The sequence below is a fragment of the Nyctereutes procyonoides genome, unplaced genomic scaffold, assembly GCF_905146905.1.
Source record: "Nyctereutes procyonoides isolate TBG_1078 unplaced genomic scaffold, NYPRO_anot_genome, whole genome shotgun sequence".
In the NCBI taxonomy this organism is placed as follows: domain Eukaryota; kingdom Metazoa; phylum Chordata; class Mammalia; order Carnivora; family Canidae; genus Nyctereutes; species Nyctereutes procyonoides.
Genome location: NW_026575035.1, coordinates 24906057 through 24924282, shown reverse-complemented (window position 1 = coordinate 24924282; position 18226 = coordinate 24906057). Strand labels below are relative to the sequence as shown.

Below are 18226 nucleotides of genomic sequence, written 5' to 3'. Positions count from 1 at the left end.
CTTTTTATAATAGTAATAAAATCTTCAAGGCTTATTTCATTTTAGAACTTGGTATGTTAAAAAAAAAAAAAAGAACTTGGTATGTTACATTTCGCACTTTTTTTTCTTCTTAATCATGATCTCTTACACAACTTTTAAAATAATTTCTTTCACAGCTTCATTTTTTTTATCATAGCATTATTTTTAATGTCCAGTGTTTATAATATGAGGGCCAGGGCTTTCTCCTCAACTCAAGTTTATAAGTTTTCAATTGGCTTGTGAGGCCAATAGGGATACTTCTTGTCTAATTTGGTTTCTGGGAAGACTTCATTCAAGTCCTCAATGGTCATCTGATCAAATGGAATTATGTTCTTCATCTTCTCCAGCTCTTTTTCATATTCTTCAATCCTGGCCTTTGAGAGAGACAAAAACTCAGCACAGCTTTTCACATCTTCTTTTTCCTCAGTGTCCACCTAGACAGTGTATTTATCCTCTGGCACAGGAACCTTCAGGGCATTAAACTTCTTCTCAAAGTCATCTACCAAGCCAGACTTTGCCACATTGGCCTTGTAGTAAGCACAGTTGATAGCAGGTGGTTTCTCAGGAAGAGTAGCGAACCTGGAGGTAAGCATCTCATTCCAGGATTTCAGGGAGTTGGCAATGGCCTTCTGGCTTCAGGGTATGATCTCCCCAAAAGCTACCCAGTCAATGTTTTTAGAGCAAGTTTTCACCCAGCCATCTTGAGATCCTTCACTGACCCCGGGGGACCACAGTCCACTCACAGTTTCATTAATAGAATTTTGCACACACACATACTCTCGCTGTAATACTTTACAGAATATTTTACTGTTTGATTTGACCTAAACTTCATTCCATACATGCATGGTTTGAATTGAGTAATATACATTGTGTTCTGTCAATATAAATGAAGAATTACATATGCTTTTGCCTACTTCTTTTGAGAAACATTAAAAATTCATTATAATTTTAACAAAACTAGTTCTATTTTTTTGATACTCAAACAGCAGAGATTGGTCAGCTGGAATCCTGTAAGCTATCTCCTTTCTCTTTGACACTACACAAACATCTGTGATTGTGTCAAGCATCCTTGCTCCCCAGCAAGGACAAAGGTGTCCAGGCACATCTTGATTTTCTTGATTCCTTTCTATTGGAGAGAAACATTGAATTGGCTACTCTCCAGAATGTTTTAATAGAGATTAATATCAGATTCCTCCACATGACAAAACATGGCAGGTGGGATGACATGTCAGCAGGGTATCAAAGATCTAAGTTGTAAAGGTCATGAGTTCATGACGTTGTTTCCAATTTTAACTTTATTAAGTCCTTCTTTAGAATCATTTTTAAATATGTTTTAAATTTTCCCTTTCTTAGCTATCAGCTCTTCAGAGTTTCCATTGTGTGTGTATATGTGTATTTGTGATTCATACAGTTATATGTAGGACAAAGAAAAGAAAAGGTGTGGAGAAAACAGGTCTCTCATAACTTAAATGAATAAATAATATGAACATTTATGTTTATAGCATTTCCTTTAACTGGTATGAAAACATGCAATTTCTACAAATGTGTTTTAGAAATGTTTTTAATTAACAAGCTTTCGGGTTAATGAGTTACATTATGGATAAAGTCTCTATAGTAAAACAATCAACAACAAAATCCTTATCTCTATACTGAATGTCAGGAAAATAAAGAATCTGTAACCTATGATAAATGTGACAGCCACTCTTATTTAAAATCATTGAATTAGACTGAGCAGACAAGTAACAGGGCTTTGTGTTTAGTATGCTGAGTGGTAAGTATTCTGTATTTCTTAGGAAAAAGAAAACATTTTACAGAGGACAGCTAAGTAAAGAAAAGATGTTTAGGTCTAAGGAGATTGGGAAATTGCTTTTCTTCTGTGTAAGACTTCCTGTCCATATTTCACTTTTAATCAAGGCCAGAAAAATAATTATAAAGTATATTTCTCCTTGATGGCATAAGCTCCTGATTCCACACTGATCTCTGCCAGAGGAGGTACCAAACTGGACTTCATGGCAAAGCTGCCCTGAATACTTACAAATGCAGGTGATAGTGATATACAAGATAGCCACTCTGAACACATGGGGGACCTTAAAGGGGACTATTCCTGAATTATATTCGCATAAGAAATATAATCAGAAAGGCTTAATTTACAAATGTAAGTGCACTCTCTCATCCATGTTGAGTCTGAGCTACCTTTACATCACTTTTATGATTCTGAATCAGCCAAGTGGCATACTTAGATAAAATGAGAGGAAAAGAATTTTATAGTTATCTAGCAAGTGTATCATAGTGCATTCTATTCATATTTTTGAGCTGAGATACTCAGACACAAAGATAAAGAAACAGGGCAGCCCCAGAGGCGCAGTGGTTTAGCGCCGCCTGCAGCCTGGTGTGTGATCCTGGAGACCGGGGATCGAGTCCCACGTGAGGCTCCCCGCATGGAGCCTGCTTCTCCCTCTGCCTGTGTCTCTGCCTCTGTCTCTCTCTCTCTCTCTCTCTCTCTCTCTCTCTGTCTCTATGAATAAATAAAATCTTAAAAAAAAGACAAAGAAACAAATTGTAATATTCGTAAGTGAATGTTTGAATCATTACAAACTTTTATAATGTTTATGTCCCATGCTGAGTACACATAAACACTCCAAGTGATTGGGTATAATTCAAAAATTAACAGATTGGAATTTATTTAATGAAATTTATATGTAAAATGCTATATATGGCAAAATGAGTTATGAGACACCCCCTGATCTTGAAGGAGAAACAAAATAGTATATGTTGGAATGTGCTTAAAAAAATAATAAAAATTAGTCAAAGTCCATGGTACAGCAATTTCCCAAAGAGCAGCTACTGTGAACTCAAGCAGAGCAGAGTATAGGTAACAGTCTAATGTTATAGTTCCAGAAAGTGGTCTCTAATCTACTTGGATCCAAATCCTAGCTCTACCACTTGATAGCTGTGTGACCTTAGGAAGTATCCATCTCCTCACTGTCAACAGGAATAAAAACCCACTTTAAGTGACTGATATGTCTAGGTTAGACTTAACTTTAGGCTTCTTTTGAATAAATACAAAGGTAACACCTTTCAGAACAGCCAGTGACCAGCTGCCATTTGGTCTCTATTTTAGCCCACCTAGTTAACTACTTGCCATTTTCAGTCCTCTGCTCATGCTCTAAATAACATTTTCATTTCTTTGGGTAGATCTGGGTCTACTTTTGAGGAGGTAGCCACAGAAGGCTTTTGCCTGAGAGCAGTGACTGCTTTAAAGCGGAGAGGTGTTCCTACCCTCCTAGCATCTCAGGCATCACATAAAAGTGCATCTGGCTTAAAACTTGGGACAATTAGCTGTCAACCCTGTTTGCTATAAACACCGCCAGATCAGGCTGAGAACTCTCTTGTATACCTTGGACCTGCAAACTTTCCTTTCGAGCCACAGCTACAGCTTGACCTCTGTATGTGTCCTTTTTGGATGGACCTCATATCACCACCCTCCAGCCTGCAACAAGCTAAATTAGTCCCACCAAATTCTCTCTCCTGGGACCTCACACTGTACTTAAACACATTAGCAGGAAACTGTTTTGCCTATATTATTCCTAAGCTATATCTTAAACTTTTCCAGCATGAAGACAGAGTACTTACTGTTCACTCCACTCAGTACTTTGACTAGAGCTCAATAATATAGTTGAGAGGGCTGATTCCAGAGAATAAGAGAAATCAGCATAAATCTTGCCAATATACTGTAAAATGTTACTTTGCATATAGGGCAACCTTAGAATGGGAAGCTTATTCACCAATAGGTGGCACTGGTGGTTTAATTTCTGAACAGATTATTGACACAGAAAAGCAGTAAATTGCCAAGAATGTCTAATTTCATTTTCCATCCCTGCATTGCATCTCTAGCTTCTGATAGCCTCACCACCTTTCTCAGATCTGTCTGCCTCTGCCCTAAATAACTCCAGCCTGAACACTTGGGACAGCTTCCTTAACCTTCCTTAACCTAACATGAATCACATCTATAAAAGCTGATCTTGGGGTGCCTGGCTGGCTCAGTCAGTAGAACATTCAACTCGTGATCTCAGGGTTGTGAGTTTGACTCCCACGTTGAGTAGAGATTACTTAAAAATAAAATATTTTTTAAAAGCTGATCTGATCATGTCAGTTCCCTGCTCACACCTGAAGGAGCTCTCCATAGCTTCCAGTGCCAAATCCAAACAATCAACCTGGTTCTCAAACTGTTATTGTTTGCAACGTCGGTAATTTTTTTAGAAATATTTTATTTATCTACTTGAGGCAGAGAGAGAAATGGTGCACAAGCAGGAGGCAGAGGGAGAGGGAGAAGCAGGCTCTGGCTTGAGGTGGGAGCCAGACTGGAGGGCGGGGCTCTATCCCAGAACCCTGGGATCCTGACCCAAGCAGAAGGCAGACACTTACCTGACTGAGCCATTCACACACCCCCAACATTGGTAATTTTTACTTTCACTTTATTATCTGGCTCAACTTGTCTTCTCAATTGTTCTTCTAAGCAAAGGTGACCCATATATATTCTTATACTCCCACTCAATGCCTGCAGATTGCTCCATTGGAATTAATCTTTCCATTGTTTATTCCCAAAGCATTTTGCTCCTGTAAGACTGTCCTATCCCTCTAGTGTCATTTTCAAGATCAGATGAGAGACATATGCTCTCTTTCAAAATACTGTGAACTTCCAGAGAGAAGGGATATGTATGTATTCATGGGAGAGAGAGAGAGAGAGCGAGCAAAAGATTAGTTAATTTATTTATTTATTTTTCTTTTTTTAAAAGATTAGTTTAAAAGTATAACAAATTGTTATCGTGTCTCAACAACAAAAATTCTTGCCAATACCACCACAAAGAAGCGAAAGGAATTCAGTGGAGAAAGAGCAGTCTTTTCAAAAAATAGTGCTAAAGAAATTGGTACCCATATGCAAAAAGAGAAAAGAGAACACAAAGACCTTACACCTTTCACAAATACTAACTCATAGATCATAGACCTAAATGTACAATGCAAAACTTCTAGAAGAATAAATAGAAGAAAATCCAGATATACTTGGTTTTGGTATTGAGTTTTAACTACAACACCAAATGTATGATCCATGAAGGAAAAAACTGTTTAGTTGGACTTTATTAAAATTAACAACTTTTGTTCTGGAAAAGACACTGTTAACAGAATGAAAAGACAAGCCACACACTAGAAGAAAATATTTTAAAAACTTATATTTGATAGGGAACTTATTTCCAAAATACAATAAGACAATAAGAAAAATTCAGCAATAAGAAAATTACCCAATTTTTGTTTAATTACCCAATTTTAAAAAGACAAAAGACCTGTCTGATCAGACACCACACCAAAGAAAATAATCAGATGGCAAATAAGGGTATGAAAAGATACTCAACATCATTTGTGATTAGGGGATTGCAAACTGAACCTATAAGGAAATACCAACCCACATTGATTAGAAAAGCTAAAATTAAAAAAAAAAAAGAAAACTAAAAGCCTGACAATATCAATTGGTGGAGCAACAAGAATTCTCTTTCATCGTTGATGGAAATACAAAATGGTGCAGTTTGGTAGGTTCTTACAAAGCTAGCTATTGTCTTTTTTTGAGAGAGTGCATGCAAGTGGAGGGGGACAGGCAGATGGAGAGAATCTTTTTTTGTTTGTTTGCTATCAGATTAAAAACATATTTTATTGGGCAGCCCCGGTGGTGCAGCGGTTTGGCGCCGCCTGCAGCCCGGGGTGTGATCCTGGAGACCCGGAATCGAGTCCCACGTCGGGCTCCCTGCATGGAGCCTGCTTGTGTCTCTTCCTCTCTCTCTGTCTCTCTCTCTGTGTTGCTCATGAATAAATAAATAAAATCTTTTTTTAAGGAAGTTTTTTTTTTAATTTACTTATGATAGTCACACAGAGAGAGAGGCAGAGACACAGGCAGAGGGAGAAGCAGGCTCCATGCACCGGGAGCCCGACGTGGGATTCGATCCCGGGTCTCCAGGATCGCGCCCTGGGCCAAAGGCAGGCGCCAAACCGCTGAGCCACCCAGGGATCCCAATAAAATCTTTTTAAAAACATATTTTATTATGATATATTCAAGATTCTGTTCAAAATATTAATTTTTCAATAAATATCTGAAAATATAAATGAATGCAAGACAGTATGCTACACAATGTGAAAAGCTATATTAAGTCTTCCCTATAATCTAACAAACAAATCAATCACATCCAAAAATACATTGAATACTATAGGTCATGCTGATATGAGTTTTTTTGTATCTGCAAGGGTTTCTTTTTACTTTCAATTCAATTAGTTTTAAATTCAATTAGTTAGTATAAATTGTATTATTGGTTTCTGAGGTAGAGGTCAGTGATTCATGAGTCTTATAAAATAGCCAGTGCTCATTATATCCTATGCCCTCCTTAGTATTCATTACCCAGTTACCCCATCTCTCACTCCCTCCCCTTCAATGACCTTCAGTTTGCTTCCTAAGATTAAGAGTCTCTTATAGGTCATTTTTGCTTTTGTTTCTTTTGCCTTCGTGGATGTATCTTGCAAGTTACTGTGGCCGAGTTCAAAAAGGGTGTTGCCTGTGTTCTCCTCTAGGATTTTGATGGAATCTTGTCTCACATTTAGATCTTTCATCCATTTTGAGTTTATCTTTGTGTATGGTGCAAGAGAGTGGTCTAGTTTCATTCTTCTGCATGTGGATGTCCAATTTTCCCAGCACCATTTATTGAAGAGACTGTCTTTCTTCCAGTGGATCATCTTTCCTCCTTTATCGAATATTAGTTGACCATAAAGTTCAGGGTCCACCACGGGGTTCTCTATTCTGTTCCATTGATCTATGTGTCTGTTTTTGTGCCAGTCCCACACTGTCTTGATGACCACAGCTTTGTAGTACAACCTGAAATCTGGCATTGTGATGCCCCCAGCTATGGTTTTCTTTTTTAAAATTCCCCTGGCTACTCGGGGTTTTTTTCTGATTCCACACAAATCTTGAACTATTGGGACTTCATCAAGATAAGAAGCTTTTGCACAGGATACAGTCAACAAAACTAAAAGACAACCTACAGAATGGGAGAAGATATTTGCAAATGACCTATCAGATAAAGGGCTAGTTTCCAAGATCTATAAAGAAGTTATTAAACTCAACACCGAAGAAACAATCCAATCATGAAATGGGCAAAAGACATGAAGAGAAATCTCACAGAGGAAGACATAGACATGGCCAACACGCACATGAGAAAATGCTCCGCATCACTTGCCATCAGGGAAATACAAATCAAAACCACAATGAGATACCACCTCACACCAGTGAGAATGGGGAAAATTAACAAGGCAGGAAACCACAAATGTTGGAGAGGATGCGGAGAAAAGGGGAACCCTCTTGCACTGTTGGTGGGAATGTGAACTGGTGCAGCCACTCTGGAAAACTGTGTGGAGGTTCCTCAAAGACTTAAAAATAGACCTGCCCTACGACCCAGCAATTGCACTGTTGGGGATTTACCCCAAAGATACAGATGCAGTGAAACGCCGGAACACCTGCACCCCGATGTTTCTAGCAGCAATATCCACAATAGCCAAACTGTGGAAAAAGCCTCAGTGTCCATCGAAAGATGAATGGATAAAGAAGATGTGGTCTATGTATACAATGGAATATTACTCAGCCATTAGAAACGACAAATACCCACCATTTGCTTCAACGTGGATGGAACTGGAGGGTATTATGCTGAGTGAAATAAGTCAATCGGAGAAGGACAAACATTATATGTTCTCATTCATTTGGGGAATATAAATAATAGTGAAAGGGAATAGAAGGGAAGGGAGAAGAAATGGGTAGGAAATATCAGAAAGGGAGACAGAACATGAAGACTCCTAAATCTGGGAAATGAACTAGGGGTGGTGGAAGAGGAGGAGGGCGGGGGTGGGGGTGAATGGGTGATGGGCACTGAGGGGGGCACTTGACGGGATGAGCACTGGGTGTTATTCAGTATGTTGACAAATTGAACACCAATAAAAAATAAATTTATTATTTAAAAAAAGAGTCTCTTCTAGGAATGCCTGAGGGAAAATAAATCAATTACTTTTGATTGAGCAGTTGAGCGTCTCCCTTTGGCTCAGGGTGTAGTCCCGGGATGGAGCCCAACATTGGGCTTTCCTGCGTGGAGCCTGCTTCTCCCTCTGCTTGTGTCTCTGCCTCTCTCTCTTTCTCTCTCTCTCTCCTTCTCTCTCTTTCTGCCTCTCATGAATGAATAAATAAAATCTTTAATTAAAAAAACTCTCTTATAGTTTGTCTCCCCCTCTCCTTTCATCTTGTTTTATTTTTCCTCACTTGCCCTATGATCCTATTCTGTCTTTCTCCAATTGACTTATTTCACTTAGCATAATACCCTCTAGTTCCATCTATATCATTGAAAAGGGCAAGAATTCATTTTTTGATGACTAATATTCCACTGTATACATATACCATATCTTCTTTATCTATTCATCTTTTGATGGACATCTGGGCTCTTTCCATAATTTGGCTATTGTGGACATTGCTGCTATAAACACTGGGGTGTGGATGGCAGGGGTAGATAATCTTAAGCAGGCTCATGCCCATCTCAGAGGGTCGACCCACAACCCTGAGATCATGACCGAGCCCACATCATGAGTTGGACGCTTAACCGACTAAGTCACCCAGGTGCCCCAAAGCTAACTGCTGTCTTAATATATAATCCAAAAACCACACTCCTGAGTATTCACCCAATTAATTGGAAAACTCTTGTCTACACATTACATGCAAATGGTTTTTTTTAAAGATTTTTTTTTTATTATTCATGAGAGACACAGAGAGAGAGGCAGAGACACAGGCAGAGGGAGAAGCAGTGGGAAGCCTGATGCAGGACTTGATCCCAGTACCCTGAGATCACAGCCTGAGCTGAAGGTAGATGCTCAACCACTGAGCCACACAGGCGTCCCGACATGCAAATGTTTATAGCAGTTTTCTAATAATCAAAACCTGGAAGCAGTCAAGATGTCCTTCAACAGGTGAATGTATAAACAAAGAATGGTACATCAATGCAATGGAATATTATTCAGTAATAAAAATATATATGCTATCAAGCCACAAAAAGACATGTCTGAATCTAAAAAGCATATTGCCATTTAAACTGAAGAGGCAGGGCACCTGGGTGGCTGAGTGGTTGAGCATCTGCCTTTGGCTCAGGGTGTGATCCCAGGGTTCTGGGATCGAGGTCTACATCAGGCTCCACACAGGGAGCCTGCTTCTTTTTCTGCCTATGTCTCTGCCTCTCTTTCTTTGTCTCTCATGAATAAATAAATAAAATCTCTTAAAAAAGAAATAAAAAATAAACTGAGGAATAATATGATTCCAATTATAAGACATTCTGGAAAATTAGAGTGTCAGTTGAAAGATCAGCAGGTACTAGTCATTCATGTGAAGAGGGAGAATTGAATATATGACACAGGGTGGAGTTTTAGGGTAGGATATACTCCATGTGATAATGTTGATTCTCATGGGATTAGGGGTTCACAATCTGACACTATTATACATAAACATTAGAATTAAACAATTCAGTAAATGGGTGGTCAATGGCAGGAACCAGGTTTTTCACTGTTGGAGTGGAAGTTTATAAATAAGCAAGGGAAAGAGGTTAGAATGATCAGTGTGATAATGAATTACACTTGAAAACTTCAGTATGATATGAATTCATATTTAGCTTAATATAGATACAAATGGTTACATACAGAAATAATTATACATGTGTATATGGCATGTATGTATGGTCTGGTACATATAGAAATATTTACAGGTATGTGTATATATAGTGCTTAGTACACACATACTTCCTTACTCTGTCAGCTTAGAGGAGCTAGAAGCAATGGCGCCATACTTGCAATAAGCATACCTAAAACTGAGAGCTTGATTCCCAATACCATTCCCTAATGAAAGGAACCAGGACCTGGTAGAGAGAAGGATGATTTTAGGACTGGGGCAGGAAATATGCAAGATGAGCCTCAAGTACATAGTAGTGCCTAAAGTAAGGGATGGAGAGGGACACCCGGGTGACTTAGCAGTTGAGTGTCTGCCTTCGGATTGGTGTGATCCTGGGTCAGGGATCGAGTCCCACATTGGGCTCCCTGAGATGAGCCTGCCTCTCCCTCTGCCTGTGTTTCTGCCTCTCTCTCTGTGTCTCTCATGGATAAATAAAATCTTAAAAAAAATTAAGGGATGGCAAACACACACACATCCACACACACAGTGATGGGGGTCTGTCAGAGGGACAAAGGAGCCAACTAAAGGAGTTCTCAATTGCCAAAGCTGGCATACTTTAATCAGCAAAATAAAGTAGTATTAGCCTATAAACTAAGGTGTAAAATAAATGAATCCATAATGGTATAAAAAATAAATAAGAAAGAAGAGACAAACCTCCTATACAGAAGAATTATAAATAACTCATGTAGATACTCCACCCTCAAGGAAGAGAAATTTAACTTCCCACTCCTTAAGTGTGGAGCTGAACATCATGACTTTCTTCCAGAGAGTTCAGTGTGGAGGTGGAAAAAAGAGTAACTCAGTGGAGAAACCTGACAAGGTGCAAGGTGACTAAGATCAACACAACGTCCTATATATATATATATATATATATATATATATATATATATATATATAAATTTATTTTTTATTGGTGTTCAATTTGCCAACATATAGAATAACACCCAGTGCTCATCCCATCAAGTGCCCCCCTCAGTGCCCGTCACCCAGTCACCCCCACCCTCTGCCCACCTCCCCTTCCACCACCCCTAGTTCGTTTCCCAGAGTTAGGAGTCTCTCATGTTCTGTCTCCCTTTCTGATATTTCCCACTCATTTTTTCTCAACGTCCTAAATCCTGTTGACAGTACATACCTTTGATAGGATGTGATGAAATGTCACCATATCTCTACGGTCTTCATCCTATAAACACATTATCCAATCATGAGAAAAACATCAGAGAAACCCTAGTTGCGAGATATTCTACAAAATATCTGAACAAAACTGCCAAGGTCATTGCAAATAAGGAAGGTCTGAGAAACTGTCACAGCAAGAGGAGCCAAAGGAGATGTGACAAATGTCACCAGAATGGGATCCTGGAGCATAAAAGAGACCTTAGGTAAAAACTAAGGAAATCTGAATAAAATATTGATTTACATGAAGAATAATTTTTAATATCGGTTCATTAATTGTAACAAATGTACCATATTAATGTAAGGTCTTCATAACATGGAAAACTGAGTGTAGGATGTATGGAAGTCTGTACTACACAGTTTTTCTGTAAATGTAAAACCATTCTGGGGCCCCTGAGTGGCTCATTCAATTAAGTGTCTGCTTTTGGCTCAGGTCATGACCCTAGGCTCCTGGGATCAAGCCACCTGCCCCGATCAGGCTCCCTACTCAGCAGGATGTCTGCTTCTCCCTCTCCCTCCTCCCAGATCTTACTCTCTCTTTCTCTCTTTCACATACTCTCTCAAATAAATAAAATATTAAAATAAACAAATAAATAAATAAAACCATTCTAAAACAAAATTTTATTTAAACAGAAGCCTTGATTATATATAATTCTCTTTTCCCCAGCTTTACTGAGATACAATTGGCATATAACAACATTATATAAGTTTAAGATGTGCAGCATGGTGATTCAATACACGTATATTGCAAAATGATTATCACAATAGGACTAGTTAATGTCTCCATCACCTTATATAATTACATTGTGTGTGTATGTGTGTGCGTATGTGTTTGTGGTGGGAACATTTAAGATTTACTGTCTTGGGAACTTTCAAATATGTAATACAGTATTGTTAACTATAGTCACCATGCTGTGCATTAGATCCCCAGAACTTACTCATAACTGGAATGTTGTGCCGTTTGACCAATGTGACCCTATTTCCATCACCATACCCCACAACTAGTCACTGGCTGCCACCATTTTACTCTCTATTTCTGTGAGTTTGGGCTTTTTAGATTCCACATATAAATGTGATCATACGTTATTTGTCTTTCTCTGTCTGATTTATTTCACTTGGTACAACATCCATGTTGTTGCAAATGTTAGGATTTCCTTCTTTTTCATGGCTGAATAAATAATATTCCATTATTATATGCACTACATCTTCTTTATCCATTCATCTGTAGACAGACACTTATGTTGTTTCCTTAGATTATATATAATTCTAACCACTTATACAGGGGAGGAACTTCACATACCACAAAAGAGTAAGGATCTAAAACATTACCCTTGATTTTATAACTTTTTTCCAAAAACTACTGAATATGCCTTTCTGTAATGTATATTATCTGTCATAGTATTTTCATGGAACTTCACTGGTTCTCAAATGAGGGTCATACTATCTCCCCAAAGGGCCATGGGAAATATGTGAGAGTGAGTTGAATTGACATGTTGCCTAGGAGTTATTACTGACATTTTGTGAATGGAAGTAGAGATATCAAAAGTCCTGTAAATCAAGGGTCAGTCACATGCAATGGATAATTTCCCTACCCCAAATACCAATAGGCATTTCCTTGAGAAACACTGGAGATGGAATTAGACATTATTTCCATTTTTTGAGTCATAAGCTATCAGATTATGGAACAAAATTTTACTATTACTTCCACCATCTTGATTTGTGATAGCTTTGTATATAATTGAGATTAAACTCATATTATTGTCATTTTCTTCAATAAAGTTCTGTGAAGTAGCTAGAACAGTCATCTTGATGTTACAAGTCAGTAACTTGACAAGTACACGCCAAGCACCCCCAGGTGAGTCAGTAGCCAACTTTATCATGTCTTCTGCTTGTCTTTTTTTTTAATTTTTATTTATTTATGATAGTCACAGAGAGAGAGAGAGAGAGAGGCAGAGACACAGGCAGAGGGAGAAGCAGGCTCCATGCACCGGGAGCCTGACGTGGGATTCGATCCCGGGTCTCCAGGATCGCGCCCTGGGCCAAAGGCAGGCGCCAAACCACTGCGCCACCCAGGGATCCCTTCTGCTTGTCTTTTCTAATGAACACAGGTGAGTCTATGTTTCTCAGTTTGGAGAAATATCTGAAATGATGAGCTACATTTCACATGTGGACTCCTTGTTCTAATTAGCTCTCAGGTGAAAGAGAAGCTTGGTGCTGATCATTTACATAAATTACATTATTCTTCCTCTTGCCCACCATAAGATTTTATGGGTGCAAATAGATATTCATTATTTTAAGTTAACTATATTTTAAGGGAATATATCATTAATTTTTTAATCTTGATTTATAACTAATTCTTAAATCCTGCATTCTACAGCTGCTGCCTCCTATAAAGATGAAGTGGTAATTGACAGGTATATTTTTACACAATTTTAAAAATGTGTACTGTAAGGTTTACTTGGGAAAACTTCTGAAGTTACTTTCCAAGTTAATAGCATCAAAAATAAATAAATAAATTCACAAATACATAAAAACAGTTCACTTCATAATAAATAAATTACACTGTGACTTTCAGCATAGAGATTTCTGGTTCATTTAATTTTGTGATTAATTTAAGGTTAATCATATACTACACTTTGTTCGAAATCTTTCTTAGAAATGCCATCTAAACCATGGAAATATATTTAGCTGGCTAACAGGAATAGTACTTGTCATCTGAGGTACTCCCCACTGGCAAGTAGCAGCACAGGAAAGGCCACATTAAATACAAACCTCACCTGATAAAAATGGACTTTAGAGAAAAAAAAAGTTAAAATAAAAAAATTATTTATTTGAGAGAGAGAGAGAGAAAAAAAAAAGAAAACATGAATGAGGGGAGGAGAAGAGGGAGAAGAAAAGAGAATCCTAAGCAGATGCCCCACTGAGCATAGAGCCTGACCCAGGGCTTGATCTCATGACCCTGAGATCATGAATCTGAGTCTAAATCAAGAGTTGGACGCTCAGCTGACTGAGCCACTCAGGTGCCCCAAAAGCTAACTACTTTTTAAGGACTATTTCCATGAAGTTGTTTTATCCACCCTTGGGATATTTAAAACAAGAGGAGAATCTACTTAGCGAAAGATAAATGTAAAATGGTTTTGCCTTCATTTTTTAAAAACCAGTCACCAGAAGCATCGTTTTGATAAATGTGAACCACAGCATGATTGAATGAGCATCATTTTCTTTATATCAGTCTATGATCAGCTATGATCTTGGTTGACATCCTGACCTCTGACAGAGACTTAGAAATATACCTAATTTCATTAACTTGACACTTCATAATGATTTATATACGTGGCTAAACTAATCCATTGCATGTTAGTTTTTATGACTTTCAATCCAAAAGATAAATTTTCTGACTTTTTCAAATGTTCTTTTTTGCAGTTTAATATAGGAGTTCCTACTCTTCTCTACTCTAGTGTTCTTAAGAACCACCCAGAGATTTTGTGAAAATGTAGTATCTTGAGTTCCATTTGAAGAAATTCTGATTTGTAGATCTAAATATGGGGCCTAAGGACCTGTAATTTTTTTTAAGGACCTGTAATTTTAATAAGCAACCACCACCCCTCAAAAAAATTCTGTGCAGGGAGTCTGTAAATCATACTTTTAAAATTTTTTAAATTTGTTTTATGTTGAAATCATTGTAGACTTACAAAAGAGTTGAAAAACAGTACAAAGATTTCCCTTCCCATATACTGCTTACATGTCTTCCTTAATATTAACATATCCATAGCACCGTAGTACATATAGTACATAACCAAACCCAGAAAGTCAACATTCAGTCTGTTAGTTAATCTACAGACTAGAGTCACTCTTCATCAGTTGTACTGCTGACATTTTTCCTAGCCCAGGGTATAGTCCAGGATTCTGCCTTGCACTTAGAAGTTGGAAGGCGATAAGCTGTAAGAGACATTTAATTATAGAAAACAAATTGAGGGTTGCTGAGGTTCAGGGGTGAATGAAATAACAGGGTGATGGACATTAAAAAGGGCACATGATATAATTGAGCACTGGGTTTTATATGCAGTTTATGAATCACTAGCCTCTACCTCAGAAATCAATAATACATTATATGTTAATTGAATTTAAATTTAAAAAATAACGCATTATGTATTTGAAAGTTAAATCAATCAATCAATCATAGGGAATAAAAAGAAATAAGAAATTGTGTCTCCATAGTCTCCTCCAATCCAAGCTGGGATAGTAACTCAGTCTTTTGTCTTCTGTGACCCTGACACTTTTCAGGAGTACTGACCAGCTATCTCATAGTATATATACCTCAGCTTTAGTTATCTGATGTCTCTCCAAAACCAAATTCTCTTCGTGTATTGTGTGACAATAATACCACAGAAGTGATGGTCTGCCCTTCTCAGAGCATCTTATCAGGAGGCATGTGATGTTACTATGTCTCATTACTGCTGTTATCTTTGATTGTCTGCCAGATATCTCCAAATAAATTTATTAATCTTCCCTTTGTGATTAATTGGTATCTTATGGGGAGATAATTCTTGACCAAATATCTTGCTTCCCATCATATTCTAATCCACTAATTTTAGCATCCATTGATAAAAATGGACTTTAGACCAAAAAAAAGTTAAAATTAAAAAAGAAAATTCATTGGAAGAATTTTTCTATGTGTTTACTAAATGTAGCTTCCTATTTTTATCAAAATTTTACACTTATTAATTGGAAGTATATTTAAGAAAAATAAGTCTCTTCTCCCCCGTTTATTTACCTACATCCTTATTTATATTTATTCAATTGCTTGTTTATATTTGAAAAACTCATTCTACTTTGTGTTCACCTAACAATAAGTTCTATGATCAGTTAGGCTTTACTCAAAGCTCTCGGACACAGAAGTGAGTAAGGAATAGTCCTTGCTCTCGAGAACATTCTAGTGTATTAATCAGAGGTAGGTGAGTTTGATTAGCATAACTTAATTTCCCCAAGCCTGCTTTGTCAGACTGAGTTGATAACTGAACTTCTGGTATCCTACCAGGTCCTCTCAGATTTTTGTGAACATAAGAATTGCCTAGGCAACTTGTGAAACAGGCAGACTCATGCCAAACATGCGAAAGAATCTGGCTCAGTAAAGCCAGAAAGAGGCCTTGGCCCTCTGCATTTATTGCTATGACTTCTCAGTGATTGAGATACAGGTGATCAAGCACCCACTTGAGAACCCCTGCTCCGGACACAAGGGCTGCTCATTCACTTTGATGTGTGTGTGTGTTTTTTAAAGATTTTACTTATTTATTCATGAGAGACACAGAGAGAGAGGCAGAGACATAGAGGGAGAAGCAGGCTCCTCTCAGGAAGCCCGATGTAGGACTCCTTTCCCGGACTGGGATCATGCCCTGAGCCGAAGGGAGATGTTCAACCGCTGAGCCACCCATGTGTCCCCACTTTGATGTGGTTTTTAACTACAACATGTCTTTTCACTTCTTTAAAAGATTCTCTCTTCTAAAGCATGCGAAGAATTGTTTTATTTAGGGCCATCATTTGTCCTAGGTATGTCAAATTCTCTGCCCAATGGAGGAAAACCTTTGTGAAGGATGAAAAAAACACTGGTTTTCATTCAGGATTTTATCACCAGGACTTGTTAGCAGCATCAAAAAAAAGGGGGGTAGTTTTGCTTAATCCTGATCTCTTGAGGCTCTGGATGTCCTGAGGCTTGTTCTATAAGCTCCCTGAAGACCATCGTAGAAAAACTGATAAAACACATTATTATAGCTCAAAATGTTGTAAAAAGTTAATATGTTTAAACAGATCGAATAGCAGTTTTATGTATGTCTCTACAACTTTGGTTTCATTACTAAAGAGAACCTGAACTACGGTAAGTCAGGAAAGAGAGTTTACTGAAGTTTTGGCAATGAAAAACAAGTATTTAAAAAGCATCTTCTTTGCTTCCTGCCATGTAATTTGGGCAACTGACCAGCAAGCTCTGAATCTTAGCTTCCTCATCAGCTAAACCAGATAGTCCTGTTATCTGCCGTGCAAATCTCACAAAGGATGGAAGGGGCTCCAGTGAGACCATGAGGCAGGAAAGCATTTTTTGTTGTTGTTTCAACTACAATAACTCACATAAATACTGTTTGTTATTAAGAGCCATAAATAAATTAATTGTTTAGGGAATTAATTTTCTTTAGGGTTCTTTGAAGACAGTACAGTATTACATTCTTAAAAGCTTAAGATGTTTAAAAGCTTAAGTATGATTAGAATAATGAGGCAAATGACTTTTCTGCCTCAATGGGCTATCAATTTACTTGCTGTTTATAATTTTATTTTATCCATTCAACAGCCGAAAGAATGTTTATATAAATAAAAAAATATGTAATATATATAAATATGTATATATATCTTATATAAGTAAGAAATTTTGAGAAATATAAATTTGAGGGATATAGATAATATAGATAGAAATATTAGAAATATTATTTATTGCTTTAAAATAGAAATATTAAATAAACTATTCACATGATGATTTATTTCTTATGAATGAAGTTGGTGTCACAAGTTCAATTAATGAATTTTTTCTGTGTGAGAGGAATGGTTGAGCTAAGAGCACTGCACGGGAAAGTCCTGGCGTTGCTGATGATGTTCAGCTTACTATAAAGTTTGCTTAAATTTCAATCTATCTTCTTAAACAGTGTTAAATATAAAAAATTCAAATCCTTTAAGGAAAATATTTTCTTATTTATCTGCTAATCTCCTTGTAAATCTCCTGATGGTGTTTAATACGATGACTTAAACTTAACTGTCCAAGGAGGATTTTTGACAGTTTTATGAGAGAATTAGTTGCTTTCTGTTTTATGGCTGGTTTTTTTGCTTCTCAGCTGTTCAGCATCATTCTGAGGCATCTCCAGTCTGTCCCTACACTCAGCCCACAGCCAGAGCCTGAGCTGCATTTCCTCCACATTTTTGTTTCAGCCTTGCCTCTGTCACAAGTAAATCCCAAGGTCATGTCATGGATATCTCTCCTGAGAAAACTTTCCTTCCCTTCTCCCTCTCTCACCCGCAATTCTCTTTTGGGTGATAAAAATATATATAATGATTAAAATAATGCTTTCTATCTTCTTAGCCATATTATTGCTAAATAGAGTTTCCCCTTTTATCACACTGAACAGGTGTTTCAGCGCTACCCACCATTGCCCAGAACCTCAGCACTGAAAGCCCAGCATTTAGTTTGAGACAACCATCCCTCTGATCTGCTTAGAC

At 37.6% G+C, this 18226-nt stretch overlaps 1 pseudogene; it reads right to left on the bottom strand.

Moving 5' to 3' along the window:
• Positions 1–236: 236 nt before the first annotated feature.
• Positions 237–718, bottom strand: LOC129505386 (ATP synthase subunit d, mitochondrial-like; annotated as a pseudogene).
• Between the last annotated feature and the right edge of the window lie 17508 nt (positions 719–18226).